The following is a 17236-nucleotide window of genomic DNA, read 5'->3' as shown; positions in this document are numbered from 1 at the left end:
TTGGGACCCTAGACAGAGTGAGGTACCTGGACTGGATCATCTTAGAGTCTTTTCCAACCCTGGTGTTTTTATGATTCTATGATTACATGTGCTGAGAGACAGAACCTTTGTACCCTTCTCCATAGGAATTGTTTTTCAGAACTGTATAGAGAACAGACACTTTAATTTAGGCAACCAAGTTGCTTGGAAGTTGGAACTCTCTTCACTGAGCATGCTCAAACAGAGCTGTAGCTGTGAGTCAGTGTGTGGACATGGACAGATGCAGGACACAGGGGCAGCATCAGCCTCACCACCAGGCTGAAGTGCTAGCTCTGGTTCCATGTTTTATAAAAGCTATCTCATTTTGCTCGAGGTTGTATAAAGCTGACAATCATCTGACATCTTCATTTGGTCATAACAAGTAGATTTACTCAGTTGTAGAGGCAAAAACTTTATTGCAGACGAGCATCATAGTGATATGAAGCTGAGAAAACTGGCAAAGTAACTTGATTTATGTCAGCCAGGTATTCTCTTTATTACAGCACTGGGTGCGTACTGAGAGAAGCAGCAATTACATATTTAAAGGTATAGCATGCATTTGTTACATTCCAAGGACATGGGCAGACATTCCAAGAAATAATTAACATCTCTAGTGGTCATAGAATGAAAGTTAATAGTCATTCTTGCTGTAAGTTTCCAGCCTTTTAAAGGGGATAGCCCAAACCAGTTCCCATTGATGTTACACTGACCTGGGGCTACTGTTTGACTATCTTATCTTCAACAACAGGACATCTATTCTCCGCAAACCTGCACACTTTGTACAGGACCTTTCTTTGCCTGTAGCATGCCGCAGAAATCAAGATGATTGTCATTGTTATGGCAAGAGAAGAAGTCACATGGGCCAACACAGAGGAGGGTGCCTCATAAGCCAGAATCCCACCTATGGCTGAGTTATCTTGCAGTGCCTGGGAGGACAAGTGTGCCCACCTCTCTGAGGCACAGATCACATCGTGAGAGTGTGCGGGTGTTACACCTAGCTGATCTGCAGCATTTGAATATAAGTTGTGTCTTCCCATTTCCTTGCCACAGTGTCATGCTACACATTGCATAATTTCTCAGTTCGTGTTGAAATAAAAATCAAAAGAGACACAGAAATATCGGAGAGTGTACAAGTTCAAACACTTAATGGAGTTGTAAACAAACCAGTGACAACTAAAAAGTTCTCTTCAAATAATTATTATTTTATTTCTTGCAAATGCAGTCCTTCTTACCTGGGTCATTGTGGCAAAACAACCTACAGCAACAACAACAAAAAAGCACCTAGGTATAGCTTTGTAGAAGCAACAGAAAACTCCACATCACAAGGTTAATTACACTGACATCTTTGTTTGACTGACTCATATTCCATGAGAAATTCTGTAGGCTTATTGTCAGTTAGTTGGTAGAGTGATCAAAAATGCTGTAGACATTTGTAACCATGGAATGTTGTATGTAGGTTTCTGTACCACAGTGCACTAAGGTGAGATTTTAATTAAAAGCAAATTAGGTGCAAACTCTTTAAATGAGTTTGCTCTATGAAGGACCTGGAATTCTCTTGTATTAAAATACTCTCAACAGATTTATTGTCCATTCAAGAGCCAAGCTGGATTTAATCCAGTTTGAGCACAGAATAATGATTTTTCTGTTTTTACTATCAGTTATTAGAGAATGAGTTCCAAATGAAAATCAATTGCTAAGCTGTCAGCAGTTCCAATACAAAGCCAAATTTTTTAATTTTCACATTTCTCTGGGCTGAAACATATGCAATACAGCTGATTTTTATCTAGCATGTACTTCTCTCTCTCTCTCTCTCTCTTTCTTTCTTTCTTTTTTTTTCTTTTTCCTGCAAAAATTACTCTCTTTTCTATTCTGGGGTAAAGTAACATTTGGGATTGCAGGTTTTTAGCTCTTCATCGTTTTCAGCAGCCTCTTGAGTCTGATTCATTCCTCACATCCAGAGCAGCCTTATCTCTCTAGAAGGGAACAAAAGTTGTGTCAAATAAGCAATGTTCAACATGCTGTCTTGTTTCCAGTTACGCCCATATGATTCTCCTGCGGTTTCTCTTCTGGGGGCTGGTGTGCTTTGGAAGAAAGTTTTCAAATTGTAGTTTATTTGGAATTTTCCTTCTGAAATGGGACCTTTCAGTATAATCTTAGAAAACATATATTTGTCAGGTGAACAGATGAGGTTTGGCTCATCTCTGAAGATACTGCTGAAAGGGAAACGCACAGAGATGTAGCAGAGGGAAGCTTTGTTTTGGAGGGGTTGTTCTGTATTGTGGTAAAACTCATGGTAGCTTTCTTTTCCCACCGCCTTGCTCTGCTAGCTTCCCAAATATTGATAAACTACGGAAATAAACTTCTCAAGTTTGTCAGTACTCAGGGAGAGGTTCTCCCCTTTCCTCAAAGGAGGCACTCTCTTATTGCTGTCTGTTAAAAAAGCACCACAAGTGCAAACTTTGTACAGATTTATTACAAAAGGTAATGAATTTCCCATATGTAAACTTAAACTAGTTATGCTTCTCCTGCAAATATGTACAATGCAATAGCTCACTGTGGAAGTTTCACTGGCCCCCAGGCTCCTAGGCAAGGGCATGTAGTAATTCAGACTGGGGATGAAAAGGAACACATAAGAGAATGTTAAAAGGTTACCTGAGTGGCCATTGCCATTTTCTCACTGTTTTCAACACAGAAGTATCAGATATTCCTGTTTTCTTAAAATTTTGACAATTAATAACCCGTAATGATTGTTTTATACTTTAATGTTCTCTTAAAAATCCAATGCACTTTACGTATGTGCATACACACACATGCACAGTTCCATCACAATTTTTTAAGGAAGTCCTCCATCAATTAAAAAGCATTAGAGCTGCTGCTTGTTATCAACTGCATTTAATGCACATTTTGGACTACCTCAAATCCCATACTGCTAATATGCAAGCCTGGTTTTTGAAGGTGTGTGTTTGTTCATGTACTAGTTAGAAGCGAGATCAAAAGAATATAAAGATTCTCATTGTTGCTGGTGTGTTCAGTAGCTGGTGGAGCTGCTGAATCAGTGGGGATAAAACAACTTTGAAAAAGTACCTAAACTGATTCAAGACCTAAATTATATATAATGCTACCAGCTTTTTTTTTTTTTTTCCTTACTTCTTCTTAATTGCCCTGTTCCCTGCTGTTAGCGCTGCCTGGGGTGAATCTTTCAGCAGCCCCATTTACACTGCAGATGGAGCACAGACGCTTCTAAAAGTGTTTATTCGTATCCGTAAATGCGTTAATAACCCAGCTACCCATATCAGGAATGCTGTAACATAAAGTGTAATGCCACTCACTGTTCAAATGACTTCTTAGTTATTAACAAGTCCCAGCATCATAATCCTGGGGAAAACTTCTACATTTTCCTTATCTAATGAGAGAGATTAGAAGATAATTCTGTTACTACACTGCCAATACAAAATAATTGCCTGTTCTCTAAGGAGTATACTATCAGCTTTTCATCTGTGAGGAGAAAATCCCTTCTTATGCTAGCTTGATTTTTCAAAACATTTTAATAATAAAAGTTTATCTTTTCCATGGTAGCCATCAGGGACAAAGATATTAATATACCTAGAACTGTTTCTTGGGCAATTGTGAATATGCAACTTGATAAGAATTAGGAACTTCTTTCCACAGCTATGATGTTCTGAGAAGGAAATATATTTTCAAGCCATTAAAACACTCAGAGGTGTCAGATGGCTTCTCAACAGCCTGTTGATGTTAAAGTTCTGAGACTTGATTCATGTGCCCTTTTTTAATGAATCTCCAGAGACATTTGGAAAAAATCACAGTATGTACTTTATCTTCTTCATAATCAGGGCCCTGAGATCCTCCTGTACTTCTGGATGGTGAAGCTTTCTCTAATCATGCTAATGGTTTATCTCTGTTCAGTATTTCTGGCGCCCTCCAGGCCTTTGTGGAAGAGCTGCTGTTGGACTTTGCTTGACAAACCTGATTTTGTTCTATGACAGGGTGACCTGTTTAGTGGATGAAGGCAAGCCTGTAGATGTGGTCTACCTGGACTTCAGTAAAACCTTTTACACTGTCCCCCACTACATCCTCAGAGAGAAGCTGGCTACATACAATTCGGATTGGTGTACTCTCCACTGGGTGAAGCACTGTCTGGATGGCTGGGCCCAAAGTGTTGTGGTCAATGGAGTTGAATCCTGTTGGCAGGCAGTGCTGAATGGTGTCCACCAGGGCTCAGTACTGCAGCCACTCCTATTTAATATATTTGTCAGTGATCTTGATGAGGGGATTGAGTGCACTCTCAGTAAGTTTGCAGACAACACCAAGATGGGAGGGAGTGCTGATCTGATGGAAAAAGGAGTGAGCCAGATGGAGTATTCTATCTTCTGGTGTTAGATCTATGGTGATACCAGTCATACAAGGAGGCAATAAATGTTCTTTAGGGGAAGAGAAGGGGGCTGCTCTCTAGAGACGTTGTCCTGGGGCTACTCAGGCAAGCAAAGCAGGAGTGCTTATTAGTATAGGCAACCAGCTGTTTCAAGGTTTGGTCACAGACTATATAATAAAGTACACAAATCTTCTCTGCAAGACTGAAATCTTCCTCAAGCACCTTGGCCCAGGAAATTCCTGCAGAGGGACAGTCCCTCTGGCAGTGGGCAGCTGGCACAGCAGGCTGGGGCTGCAGCTGCAATAGTGAATGCATTCTGAACAGCTATGGCCCTCAGCCTTGGCACTACCTTGTAGCTCTATCTCTCAGAGGAGAATAGTTGCTTCTAAAAGCATGATATCTTATCAGCATGGTGATATACTAGATCTTGCAGGACAGTTGCTGTAAGGTTGCCTGTTGTTAAGATCTGAGCGCAGAATGGATGTAGCTGTCTCCCTGCTTCATATTTGACCAACAAATAGCTAAATAATTGTTTTAGCTAAATAATTGTTTTTCTCTGGATTTTTTTTTTTTTTTTTGTCTTGGATGCTAGAATTAGTGATTTATTGGTTTAAAATAATTAGCATAGACTTGCATCCATATCTGCTTCAGATCTTCATCCAGAGAAGAAAAAGGTTAAACTGAAATCCATATTCCATAGTGACAGATTTAAGACAGGGCTAGCTGTTACTCTTGCCTGGACCTGGACCATACACAGAAATATAATTTAACCTGGGAAGGTATCACATTAAAAGGATGAGCCTCTTTTAAGAGACAAGCTCGTGTCTGTCACCAGTATCAGCAATTTGAAATGAAACCTGCTTGCTTAGAACCAGCATATAAACTGCTAATGCAGGACTCATTGCACAGTGCAGATAAAGCTTCTGAGACAGATCTTACAAAACACCCACAACTCACAGGCAACATCCCCTTTTGGTTGCTCCTCTAATCAGATGAGAAAACCTTTGCTAAAATGTTGAAAACATTTTGACAGCATGTGTGTCTATCTACTGCCTTTGCCTACTACTTCAAGCAGTCTTTGAAAAGTTTTTCATACTTGTCTTCAAAAAAAAAAAAAAAAAAGTATAAAGTTTAAAAGTTTATAAAGCTTATTCAGTAAGTTATTTGTGTACTGAGTTTGTATGCAAAAGCAGTAATGGTCATGAATGACCAACATTCAGAGTTATCCTATAAATAACACGGAAGCTTCATTAGTGTAATAATGAAGGTGCTTCAGTTGTAAGTACATAATAGTTCATAAGATTTGTTTGAGATACCTTAAGTACAGAAGCTGAAAATAAAATAATATCAGGCTGTTTAGGAAGACCCTTCTATTCAGTCAAGGGCTGACAGATTACTCTGCAAGAACATGCTGTAGACATAATGATTTTCCAAGATTATCTGAGTTGCTCAGTTCATATAGGTGATCTCCATCCTCTGAGATGTGAGTTGTGAGCCTCAGTGGGACTGCAGCTGTTCTAAAGGGGTTAAAACAGGAGTGTTGTTTGATACTTGAGATTCTATTTTCAGTTATAGCTTGAAAATATGGGAGTTACTAATTGAAAGAGAAAAAAAAGAAAGCTGAGGCATTGTATGTGAATTGCTGTGTCTCAGCCTGAAAAAATGGTTGAGCACTGGGTGAGAAGGCATGGCTAACCCAGGGAACTCATGTGCAAGCAATGCATCTGAGTGACCGGAAGAGTTGAAGTCTGGATCCACCCTTCCTCGCCCTCATTTAAGGGTCACTAGAGAGGAGAGCATCTCTATTTGGAGATTATGCCCTTTTTGAGTCTCCACCAGACTTTGGATAGTGTGAACCACTTTCTTCTGTTTAGCTTTCTAAACTGTGTTTTGACAGATACCTTTGCAAAAGTATGCCCCTATCCTAGTAGAAGGCTCTACCATCACCTTCCTTTGCTGCACAGACATGATGCAAAAGAGAAAATCAGGTCGCTTTTCTTATAATCAGTGTGCAACGATCTCACTGATCACAAGAAATCCTGTCTGTAGGAAGGATTATTTCCCATGAAAGCTCCCATAAGTGCAGGAGGACCTAGGATGTGGAGCGTCATATAGTTTGCATTACAACTCCCATGTCATGACCAGAAGTCTGTTGTTGGTTCCTGGGCTGGCCACTTTTCTCCCAAGTGACCTTTGATGAGGCTGTTCTGTTCTGATGCCCATGCTGCAGCCTTGGCTGTATGAGATCAGGCTTTCTTCATGTGCTGTGCAGCATGGGCAGGAACTGTTCCAATGAATAGGCTGCCTAGAGAAGCAGTGGAGTCATTGTCCTTGGTGGTGCTCAAGAACCACAGAGACATGGTATAGTGCCCTCGGTGGTGATGGGTTGGTGGTTGGATAGGGTGGTCCTTAATGGTCCTGTGAGTCTATGACTCTAAGACTGACAAAAACCTGATGCAAACAACCTATGAAAGAACTCATCTATGCTGAGCTGAAATGCCCATGTCTGAAAGATATGTGCTATGCAGATAAGAAATGATTAGACACTGCATACCTAATACACCCACTGCAAACAATTCTGTCTGTTATAGGTCTTACTGAGAAGACTTGTATTCACTGTTCAAAATTCCAGCTAGTTTGTTTGGTTTTGTTTTCAAAATACAAATGCAGGGTAACTGGAAGTCCAGCTTAGCTATGAGAAACTGTAAATTATTGATGTTCAGTGTTCCATGCAGATGTGATTAGTGCCTAACTCATCTTTTCAGTCATCATGGTAATGGAACATGGTAATAGCATGTACACTTTCCTGTGGCTGAGATGACTTCTATTAGTTTATGTATAAAATGCTTCATAGACATCCTGGAAAAATCTGATCAAGAAAATATCTACAAAGCTCCTTCCCTTGTGATTCCCTTGTGAAATCCTTTGAAGAAAGCATTTTTAAACTGAGAGTCTTGAGAGTTCCTTATATGATGTTATCCCATGGAATCTGGTACGGCAGCATCTGCATTTTTCTGAGAAAGTTTTTCAGGTGAAGTGAACCATAAGATTGGTCCCAAGTAAACATTCATCTTTACCTAGAAATGGCCTCATTACTCAGCAGGTCACACATTCATTACTGGTTCTTGTCTTAAGAGCTTGCAGAGTCACCTGGCGTCTCATCTAAGTGTTTTAGCACTGGCGAAATTGGGTATTAATGATTGGCCCTAATAGGGCCACATTGTAAGATTTGATTTGAATGCCCTGGAGCAACCGGGCCATCCACAGTTGACCTGCCTGAAAATGTCAGCCCAGCATGTGACTATTGAGAGAGTTAAGTGCTGTGGTTTTGATTAGTCATTTTATGACTCTGTCCCTAAATCCATCCATTCAGACGTTTCATTGGCCTCAGGCCAGCACCAGCTGCAGAGCTGGGAATGGCCTTCTCTGAGGAAGACCAAAGAAAACTGTAGTTTGTGCTCTGTCTATTTGTACCAAAAATCAGCAGGGGAGTTTTTCTACCAGTCACAAGTGAATTTGAGGCTGTGGATGACAGGTAGGTCACTGCTGGAGCTTATTATGGCTCTAGTTTAGTTAAATTCCCAGTTGCCTACTTTAATTGAAAGTTAAATTAAGATATTATACAAAGAGGGTTCCAAATGTAGGTGTCTTCCTTTCTTAAAATAATCCTTAGAAAGGAGTCAGATGCCTAAAATCATGTGATGTGGTAATGCCCCCTTCTGTCAAACCGTGACAGGCGCTGATAGGCTATATGGTATTGGAATGCAAATCTGTCTCCAGCTCCAACATTAGCAAGATGATGTCTGCTGAGGTAGCCGTCACTGGAATTCTCACTGTTGTGAGGAGTGTAGCTGCACACTAGGTTGAATACAGAAAATACAATTATAAATTTAGTGATTACTTAGTGTCAGGAATTATTTCAGAAAAATCTGGTGGCTTCTACCTTTCAAAGTAATATCTGCCTGGTCTGTGTGTGACCATAGAGTGTCAAGACAATTCAGGTTGGAAGATCCCTAGTGCAACCTCATGCTTAAAGGAGGGCTGGTATGAGGCCAGGCCAGATTATGCAGAATTTTATCCACTTCCTTCCATTGATTTCTGCAAAAGCAGAGTTTTGTTCAGCTTAGCATTAGCTTGGTTCTTCCTTTTGCCTCCTTCTTTCCTTCCCAATTTGAGGGTCCTGTACAGATGTTACACTTAACAGTACACTGTCATAAGCTTGCATGGACTTGTTGAATTTAAAATACTGAAAAACAAAATTCAAAATGTCTCTGTGCTCATTCACACCTTATTAGGTTAGCTATGATCTTGCACCATAGCTTGCAATTTCTGCATTAATGAAGTGTTTAGTATAATGTATTTCTTAGCATGTAGCTGCTGCTTTAATATCAATGTCTCCGAAGGAATATATATTATTTTTAATAAAGCATAATTAACTTTCCAAGATGCATACCAACAGCATGTCTGGAGCTTGACACCTCTTTCACATGTTTATTTTATATCCACAGATGGAGTCTTACAGTTTATTTTCTATGTGATCAGAGTCATCTTTTGTGGATACCACAGTGCAGTTTGGCCATTGATTACAAGACTGCCACATCATTAATCTTTCTCTGGAAAATCTTGAATAGATGATTTTATAGTAATAAGCCCTTCAGAGATATATCTCCATTCCTTTAAGATTCAGACATTGTATCCTTAACACAATACCCACAGAAATGTTTTCACATCATTAGTAGTCCTTGCTGCCAGGGCAGGGGTTGATCTGTGAGCAGACTGGGAAAGGAGCATTGCGTGGAGGCTCATGGACATTCTCCTATCCTTTTTCAAAGCAGGCCAAGTGCAGAAGTTGGTGCTAATGCATAAAGCTGCCAATGTTAAGAAAAGGCAGTATTTATTTGGCTATTTTCAAGCTTCTGTGTACAAAGAACAGTCTCCTCTTGGACTAAAGGCATGACTCAGACATATGCGAGGAAGTATTTTGAGATTTTCATGAGTCTTAATGATTACTCTCCATCAGATGTCAGGAAACTTTCAAAGCTGTATTTTTTTTTAGAGGAAAAACTCAGTTCTCTGCTCATAATTAAAACATCCGGATGAGACCAAAATGCACCCAGAATGACCTAGTGCAACACAGAAATACAGTTACCTTCTATAAAACATTTACCTTTCAGCAGACCACAAACATTCAGAATTGGTGTGACTGACCTTTGATACAGGAACTTTATTAAGCCACTCCTTTCTCTCTTAGTTTGCATGAAGAATATCTTTAAATGATGCCATCCCTCTGAATGCCTACAGGTTCTGCATGGATGTTTTGGATCACCACCGCACTGAGCTGCCTTTACCATTCCTACTTAGGCAGATGGCTTGCACATCGCAGTTGCAGGCTGGTGTGGGGAAATAAGGTACATTTGATTTAACAACGATAATAGAATGCTAAAATTTTTCCCTGATTGATGTTAAGAAGAGGTTGTTTTTGGTTTTTGTTTGTTGGTGAGAAGTAAAATTTGCATTCTTATGGGTCCACAAGGGATAAATAGTCGCAATAGAAAAGCTTGCATGAAGTCCAGCTTATACTAGCATTTTAATAGAAACTCAAATTGAAAATAATCTAGTTTGTTCAATATAGTAAATAAAAAAGAAAGGTAAATCACACAGGATTAAAGTTGAAATCTCATTCTGGTGACTAAGATAATTGTTTCCAAAAGAAACCCATACACAGTATGTATGATAGCAGAAATGTAACTAATCATTTTCAAAACCTGTAAATTTTAGAGAATCCTTTTCCTCCTCTTATCTGCTTCACCAATGCCATCACAAAGTTATCACCTGGGCCAGCAGAGGAGGCAGCACTGCAGCAAATACATGAAATGAATTGAGAAGTAGATACTGTGATAAAATGTAATTATGCTGTTAAAATACATTTCTTTGGAAACATTCATATTAAAGTTACAGCTACGTGGCAAGAAATACACCATATTTTTTCTAAATGCTTTTCAGAATTTCAGACTAGCTGAAGTGTATGCAGCAGTTTTCCATTTTGCTCTGTAGGAGATGTGTTCAGTAGCTTCTGGAATAAAGGGGCATGAAGGCCAAAACAAACAGAAATGAGGGAAGGCTCTCTGTTACTGATACAAGTTCTTTGCCTTTTTTCTCTATAATCTGACTGATCAAATTCCATTCCTTCTATCTGATCCTTCATCTGACATTTATTTCAACCTTTAAAGCATCAGTTGCTAAACCCAAAGAGTTCACAAGGCAAAGGGTAAGAAAATTACGTCTTCAGCTGCAGAAGTTACGTTTTACATCCTATTATGTGAAGCTATTGCCATAACTGAGTACCTGACAAAATTACACTTTTCAATACTTTTCCTCAAGTGTTTTGTTTGTTTGTTTGTTTTTCATAGAAGTAAGGATGTTTATTTCTTTTCTTATTGTGTCACGGGGTAATAAAAGGATTCAGAAGGTGTTCATTGGTTTTTTTGGTTTGGTTTGGTTTGGTTTGGCTTTTTTTGGTCCTAGCACTTCAGATATACAAATGCAGCATCAATAACTCATGAATAATTAGTCTGCTGTGAGCATTTGGATGCATTCAGGAAAGGACACAAAAGAAATGAGCTCATGTTACATTTTCAGGATTTTAATTAATTTCAGTCCTTTATACTTCAGAGAATGCAAGGACATCAGGTGGGATTGGAAGGCTTTGCCATACCTATAGTGAAACCACCAATCTGAATTTTTGAAAGACTTTATGGCTCAGTCATAGATTTCGGTGACAGTGTGCTGCATTGCCAGCAAAGAGGTTTTCCACCTTCCACACAAAACTGTATATTAGCATGTCACCGTGCACCCCCTTTTTAGAGTCTATCCAGACTTTTCTGACAAACAAAAAAAGGTTGCTTTCACCTTGCCCATTTTTCTGTTCTGCTGTAGAGTGCAGCCTGTGGAAACCTATGTCAGCACAGCAAGATGTGGAAAAGATGAAAGGGGAAGAAGTGCCTGGGAGAGATCTCTGATTTAGCCAGGGAATTTCTATGGGCATATACCAGGGATGATGAACCCTGTTGTGCCCTCTGTCAGTAGAAAAGCAGATATCAAGGCAGTTTGATCTAAGCACTACTGCTGTGATGCAGTGAGGCACTAGTTCAGATTTGTGGACAAACCAGTTATCAGAACAAATGGCTGCAGAAAGCCTCAGAATATGCATATATTTCCAATAAGCACACTTGGGGAGGATTTGTCTTTACATTCATAGCCATATGGAAGAGTGTAGGTGCAGGCACTGCCCTCAGCATTGTGCACAAGTATCTTACCTGATTCCTTGATACATGTCCTGTTCTATGTTCACTTCAGAAGTATTATAATGATGATTTCTGGTGCTTGATCAGTGACTGATTAATTTTAACTTCAACAGGGCTAATACTAAAATATATATGGAGGTGTCTTAATGCAAACCTGAACTGTGATGGCCTTTTAACTTCTCCTCAGATGAAAATATTACAATAGATTAGCACAAAAATGTCACGCACAGTCAATTTAAAAGTGAGATATCTTAAGTTGAAAAAATTAGAGTTAATTGAACAACAAATATCTTACAGCCTTTTGGAATAACAGTTCAGACACAGTCAATACCAGCCCTCTTCCTTTTCTCAAACACAAAAAGTGTTTGTTTCTTTTGAAGTTCAAAATGTCACAAATGTTCCTTTCAACCACATTTCTTGAGAAATTTACTGGAGGGTGGTTAGAAACAGAAGCTTTAAATGTTCTTCACCATTTATACTGCTGATTGTGTGGGCTTGTATCAGATTCACCCCAATTCTGTAAGACAAAAACTATTTCCATAACTCACAAGCAAATAAATATGTAGAGTTTGGGTAAAACTGAAGGTTTTCTTACTTTTTCAATAAAAACATATTTGCAGCTAGTTAAAGAACAAACAAACAAACAAACAAACAAAAAACTTTGATAAAAAACTTTGATCACAGCTCTGACCATAATGTGGTAATTAATTCTGGCACTCAAAATGATGGCAAAACCATCAGCCTCCTGTGCTCTTTTTCCTGAAGTTTTGTCTCTACCAGGGGCTGGACAAGACGTGATCATGTATCTCAATAAGATAAGATAGTCTTACACCGTCTTTTAAAAGATAAGTAAGATTTAGAGATTTTAGTAGAGACTTCTACAGCTCATCTGTTTGAAAGAAATTGCCACTAAAAGAGATTACTTGTAAAACACGCAGAACACTTTATAATCCCATCATCTCTTTCTATAAAAGGTATCCGAAATGTCAAGACTTTTCTCATTTCAGCAGCATTTGTACTTCAGCTGTCAACAAGTTTACCAAGGAATGGTCCCTTGCTGGCTGTTCCCTGGAGTGGTAGAATGGGTGATGCTGGGTGTTTCTGGAGGAAGTCTTGGGGCTGCTGCCAATACATCCTTTTGACTATGAAGTCTGAGACAAAAAAAGCATGCAGGGAGTGGAACAGTGAAGAACAGCAGAGACAGAGAATGCAGCTGTGCCATTGGTGACAATTGTTTCTTACTCTCATCTTCACTGCAAATAAAATGCAGGTATAAAGCACCTAATCCCATCAGTCTTTCTGTAATCTCACAGATGTACACGACACTTTTAAGCCTGTTCATTTTATGGACTGATGGGTCTTAGGTTCCAAGGTGTCTGTTAAAAGATATAGACTAGGGCAATCACAGAATTTAAAAAAAAAAAAAAAAAAAAAAAAAGGAAAAAAAGAAAAAGCACACAACAGAACAAACAGAAACATGATAAAGACAAAGGTTTACTTGTCACCCCCTGCTGCTCTTTACTGGGGTCAGAAGAAATAGCAGTGCATAGTGTCAGGGCTGTTCTTGATGTAGACATCCTGTGGAGCTGTGAACCCTGGAAGATGTTGAAGGAGATGACAATGGAACCTTCCATCCAGGCAGCAACATGATGATAAAAGCATCAATTTAAGATCCAGCCTGAACTGCAGAGTCCAAAGCCCCACTGTGAAATGTTCAAAACCTCATATTAAGGTCCAAACCATCCCTTCTAGAGCACAAGCCCTCTTTTTCCACTCTAAAACACACTAGTAGGGCTGAAAGCTGATTTTTTTTTATTTTATTTTTTTTTTAATTAACTAAAGCCTTCTTTATATCAGCTTGATGGTTGGACTTGATGACCTAGGATGTCTTTTCCAGCCTAAATGTTTCTATGTTTCTATGTCACCAAGGCCACCTTGGTCTTGGAGCCCTTATGTTGGAGCAGGCTTCTGGGGTCTCCAATCCCTATTACCCATCCACTGCTCCAGAGCATACTGGTACACCTTCACAACATTTTACATCATCTCAGCATCATCCTCAGCAAGGCTGGTACACAGGGGACAGCAGAGATGGATGTGGCAGCATGGAGACATCACTTCTCTCTGGCCTCTCCTGGTTGAGGGCCATCACACACATGCTCACTTTTTGCTGTAGTATTGGATATGTTACTCTGGCCTTTAAACATAACATGGTTTTTAAGCTCACAAAGGTGATACTGGAGGGGTGTATGACTGTATGGCTCCTGCTGAAGGCTGATGTTTTAGAGAGTAAGCTATTCTCACTGAAGGCTGGTTCACACTGCCTGGAGGGATGGGACCCTAGAAAAGAAACTCTTTCTGAAACATGCGCAAGTTTTGTACTGAAGGGATCTGGTCTGAAGCTGAGCCAAGAAGCACCTGCCCTGTGTGGGTGGCAGGTGGCTTTGTTTCCCGGTTGGGTTACTGGCACTTCTTACTTCAGTGGGATAAATATTTTCAGTGATTCCTAGTCAGCATCCAGGATGATAAATCTGTGGCATTCCATTCACATGTTCTCCTGGCTTGTGTACACAAGTGAGTATCATAAAAAGAGAAAAACGGAGTCTCTGTGTTTTGTTCACCAAGGAATAGCTGTATTTCTGCACACAGTTTTGGCCTGTAGATTTTACCATTTTGCAATTACCTTATTTGATGGCGATGAGCTCAGATTTTGGCTAGGATTAATTCTGTGACATCTTCCTGAAACATTTTTGTTCTTTGTTTAAAAATAGTCACATGCCGGTGGACTTCACTTCTTACATATAACTTTAAGTACTGGCTCCAAGAATCAGCAAAAATAAATGGACTGAAAAAATTAATGCCATTATAGCTAGGAGATGATCTCACTTTATATCCCTTAGCTCATTCTCTTTAAGTTATTCTCTTTAAGTCAGCCTTGAGGGAAGAAGGGTGGGAGAGTTTGGACCTTTGCCAGGGTCCCTATTAAGGACCAATTTGCTTTCCATTATTTAGCAAACAGTGTGGAAAATACAAATACCAGTGGGATAAAAAGTGGTTTATGTAAGTAGCAGTGGGAAAACTCCGTGGTAAACCAGAGGTGGGATTAATCCCTTAACAGGGGAGTGAGTAATAGCAGCTGAGTCACAGTGAGGTCTCACTGGGTGCAGAGCATGTCCTAAGGAGCTGGGCCTTTCTGCTCCTTGACAGTGGTCCCTACAGGCACACAGGACCTATGTGATCCATGAAGCCTTCACATGCTGGAACTTTTGGGGAAGGCTGGGACACATAAAGGCAATTTAGAGAAGTCATGACTTGACTCTCTAATGAAAAGCAACCAAGCTATCTGTGTAATTATAATTTTCCTTGGGTAATGTATTATTTGGGTTAAAGATACTTCATGACAGTCCCCCTCCCTCTTACTCCTTCCAAGTGCCACCCTCCCCCTCCATCCTCCCCCCCCCGGCCCCTCCAAAAAAAGGCTATGCATTCATTAAAAAAACAAACAACAAAACAGATAACCTATTCAACAGATAACCTATTCAACATTAAGCTAACATTAACTTACATTAACTAAAAAAGAGACCAGTCTCCGGTGCTCAATTTAGTATGGCTTCATAGCTCTTGTTAAAGGTATGCAATATGAGGACAACATTAACAGGCATTAATGTCAATGAAGCCATTTTCCTTATGGAATCTGAATCTTGCAGCATCAAGCGCTTTGCTTCTCCAGTTTTCCTGGGAAAACCACATAAACAGATGCTGAGAGGGACATTGAATCTTTTTTCCTAGATACTAACACCAAAGAAATTATAATGGGTGTCTAACATACAGCTCAAACCCTGTGACTTGCAAAGGGAAGCCCTCTCCTTTAAAATATCCCATCTGTCACACTCTGTCTCATAGGCTGTTGCCTGAAACCAAAGCCCATGGCATGATCATGAAGCACTAGTGGATCACTAACTAGCTCTTCTGAAAAACCAGCACTGCCTCCAGCTGCTCCAGTGTTTTCTTGCCCTTTGTTGGTGCCTGAACCTGCGCCTGTCCCACACAGCCAGGTGAGTTTCATCCTGAACTGGAAAATCTCTCTGGCTCGACAGAGTGATGACACATAATGTCCTCTGACATTATGTGTCAGCCAGGAGAGCAGTACAGGGAACAAAGCCCAGCAAAGGATGGAGAAGGCAGGAGGAGGAGGAGGCAGAAAGGGAGGGAATTCAGCAGGGAGCATTATGGCTCCAGCCTCAACCACAAGTGTCTTCTGACAGCTCAGCAGAGGAACCACATGTTTATTGAAAGTCAAAACCTGCCCACTTGCTGACTCCTTTTATTTTTAGAGGAGAATGAAACAAACAGCAATAAGACCTCCCTCCCTTCATCCCCACCATCATGAGGGGGTGATGATAAGATGAAAACACCTACCCACCAGCCTCGGTAAGTGGTTTGTTTCTGTAAGCTCCCAGCTCATCACTTTGAATGGTATGAAGTCTCTGCAGCTTCCCTGCAGAGTTTCAGTGCTCGCCTTCTTTCATACCTCTCCCAAGGTTCACCCAAACCTGGGGGAAAAAGCAAGAGGGTGAAAATAAACTACACTACAGATTCCAGTCAGATGTTCCCATTTAAATACAGGCTCAACAAATAATCAGTATCAAAGCACATCAGTGACCACATTGTTTCAGGCTTGCATATGGGAGTGCTTTCCAATTAAAAGCAAATCACTGAACGAGACTTTCAAATTGTTTTCAGTGAAGAAGAAGAAATGAAGGGAAACTACTTGAGGTCTGACAATAGCTGAAGTGATTTGTAAGCATGAAGCATACGAGATAACATTTAATTAACAGCAGCAAAAATAGAACATCGCTTTGAATTTACGTAAGTTCTCTTGTTCCATGTATGCGCAATGCCCTTTCTTTAAGTTTCTCTTCTCACAAAACTCCATTAACCCTCCATTCCTAAAGATAATATTCCCTCACAGGCTGCACAGCATTTCTTACACTTACAGAAATTTTATATTCACTTAGAGGGTTTGCTCCAGGCTGTGTATTTCAAAAATCTCAATCCAGCATAATTTTCTTTAAAGCTGTGAAAGTAACTGTGTATCTGAAGTGACAAATAATGTTTATAACATTTGTTAAGACTGTGCACAAGTTTCTTAATGACTTCTGGATTTCAAACATCTCTGTGATGTTGCCAAGCAATATCTCCAGGGCATATGCAAACCAGGTGATGATCCTGGGCCCTCTGGTTAGTACAGCCACACAGGCAAGTTTTTGGCAGCTGATTCATTTTGTATGTTATCTCCAGAGAAGACTGAACCACAGTTCCTGGGCTCTGTGCCTCTTCACTGAATGGCAAGCACTGCAGATGGCTCCAGTCATGGAGATCATTCAGTGTGTTTAAACTGGAGAAGATCTTGTCTCAAAGCACACTTCCTGGGTCACTGTGCATACCCACAGTGTGCTCAGAGCTGTCATCCATGGGTGCTTCTGCAAGGCTCTCAGTAAGTGGATAACATTTACACCCAACCCCA

Source organism: Coturnix japonica, chromosome Z, assembly GCF_001577835.2.
Source record: "Coturnix japonica isolate 7356 chromosome Z, Coturnix japonica 2.1, whole genome shotgun sequence".
Lineage (NCBI taxonomy): Eukaryota > Metazoa > Chordata > Aves > Galliformes > Phasianidae > Coturnix > Coturnix japonica.
Note: the sequence above shows the minus strand (reverse complement) of the source record.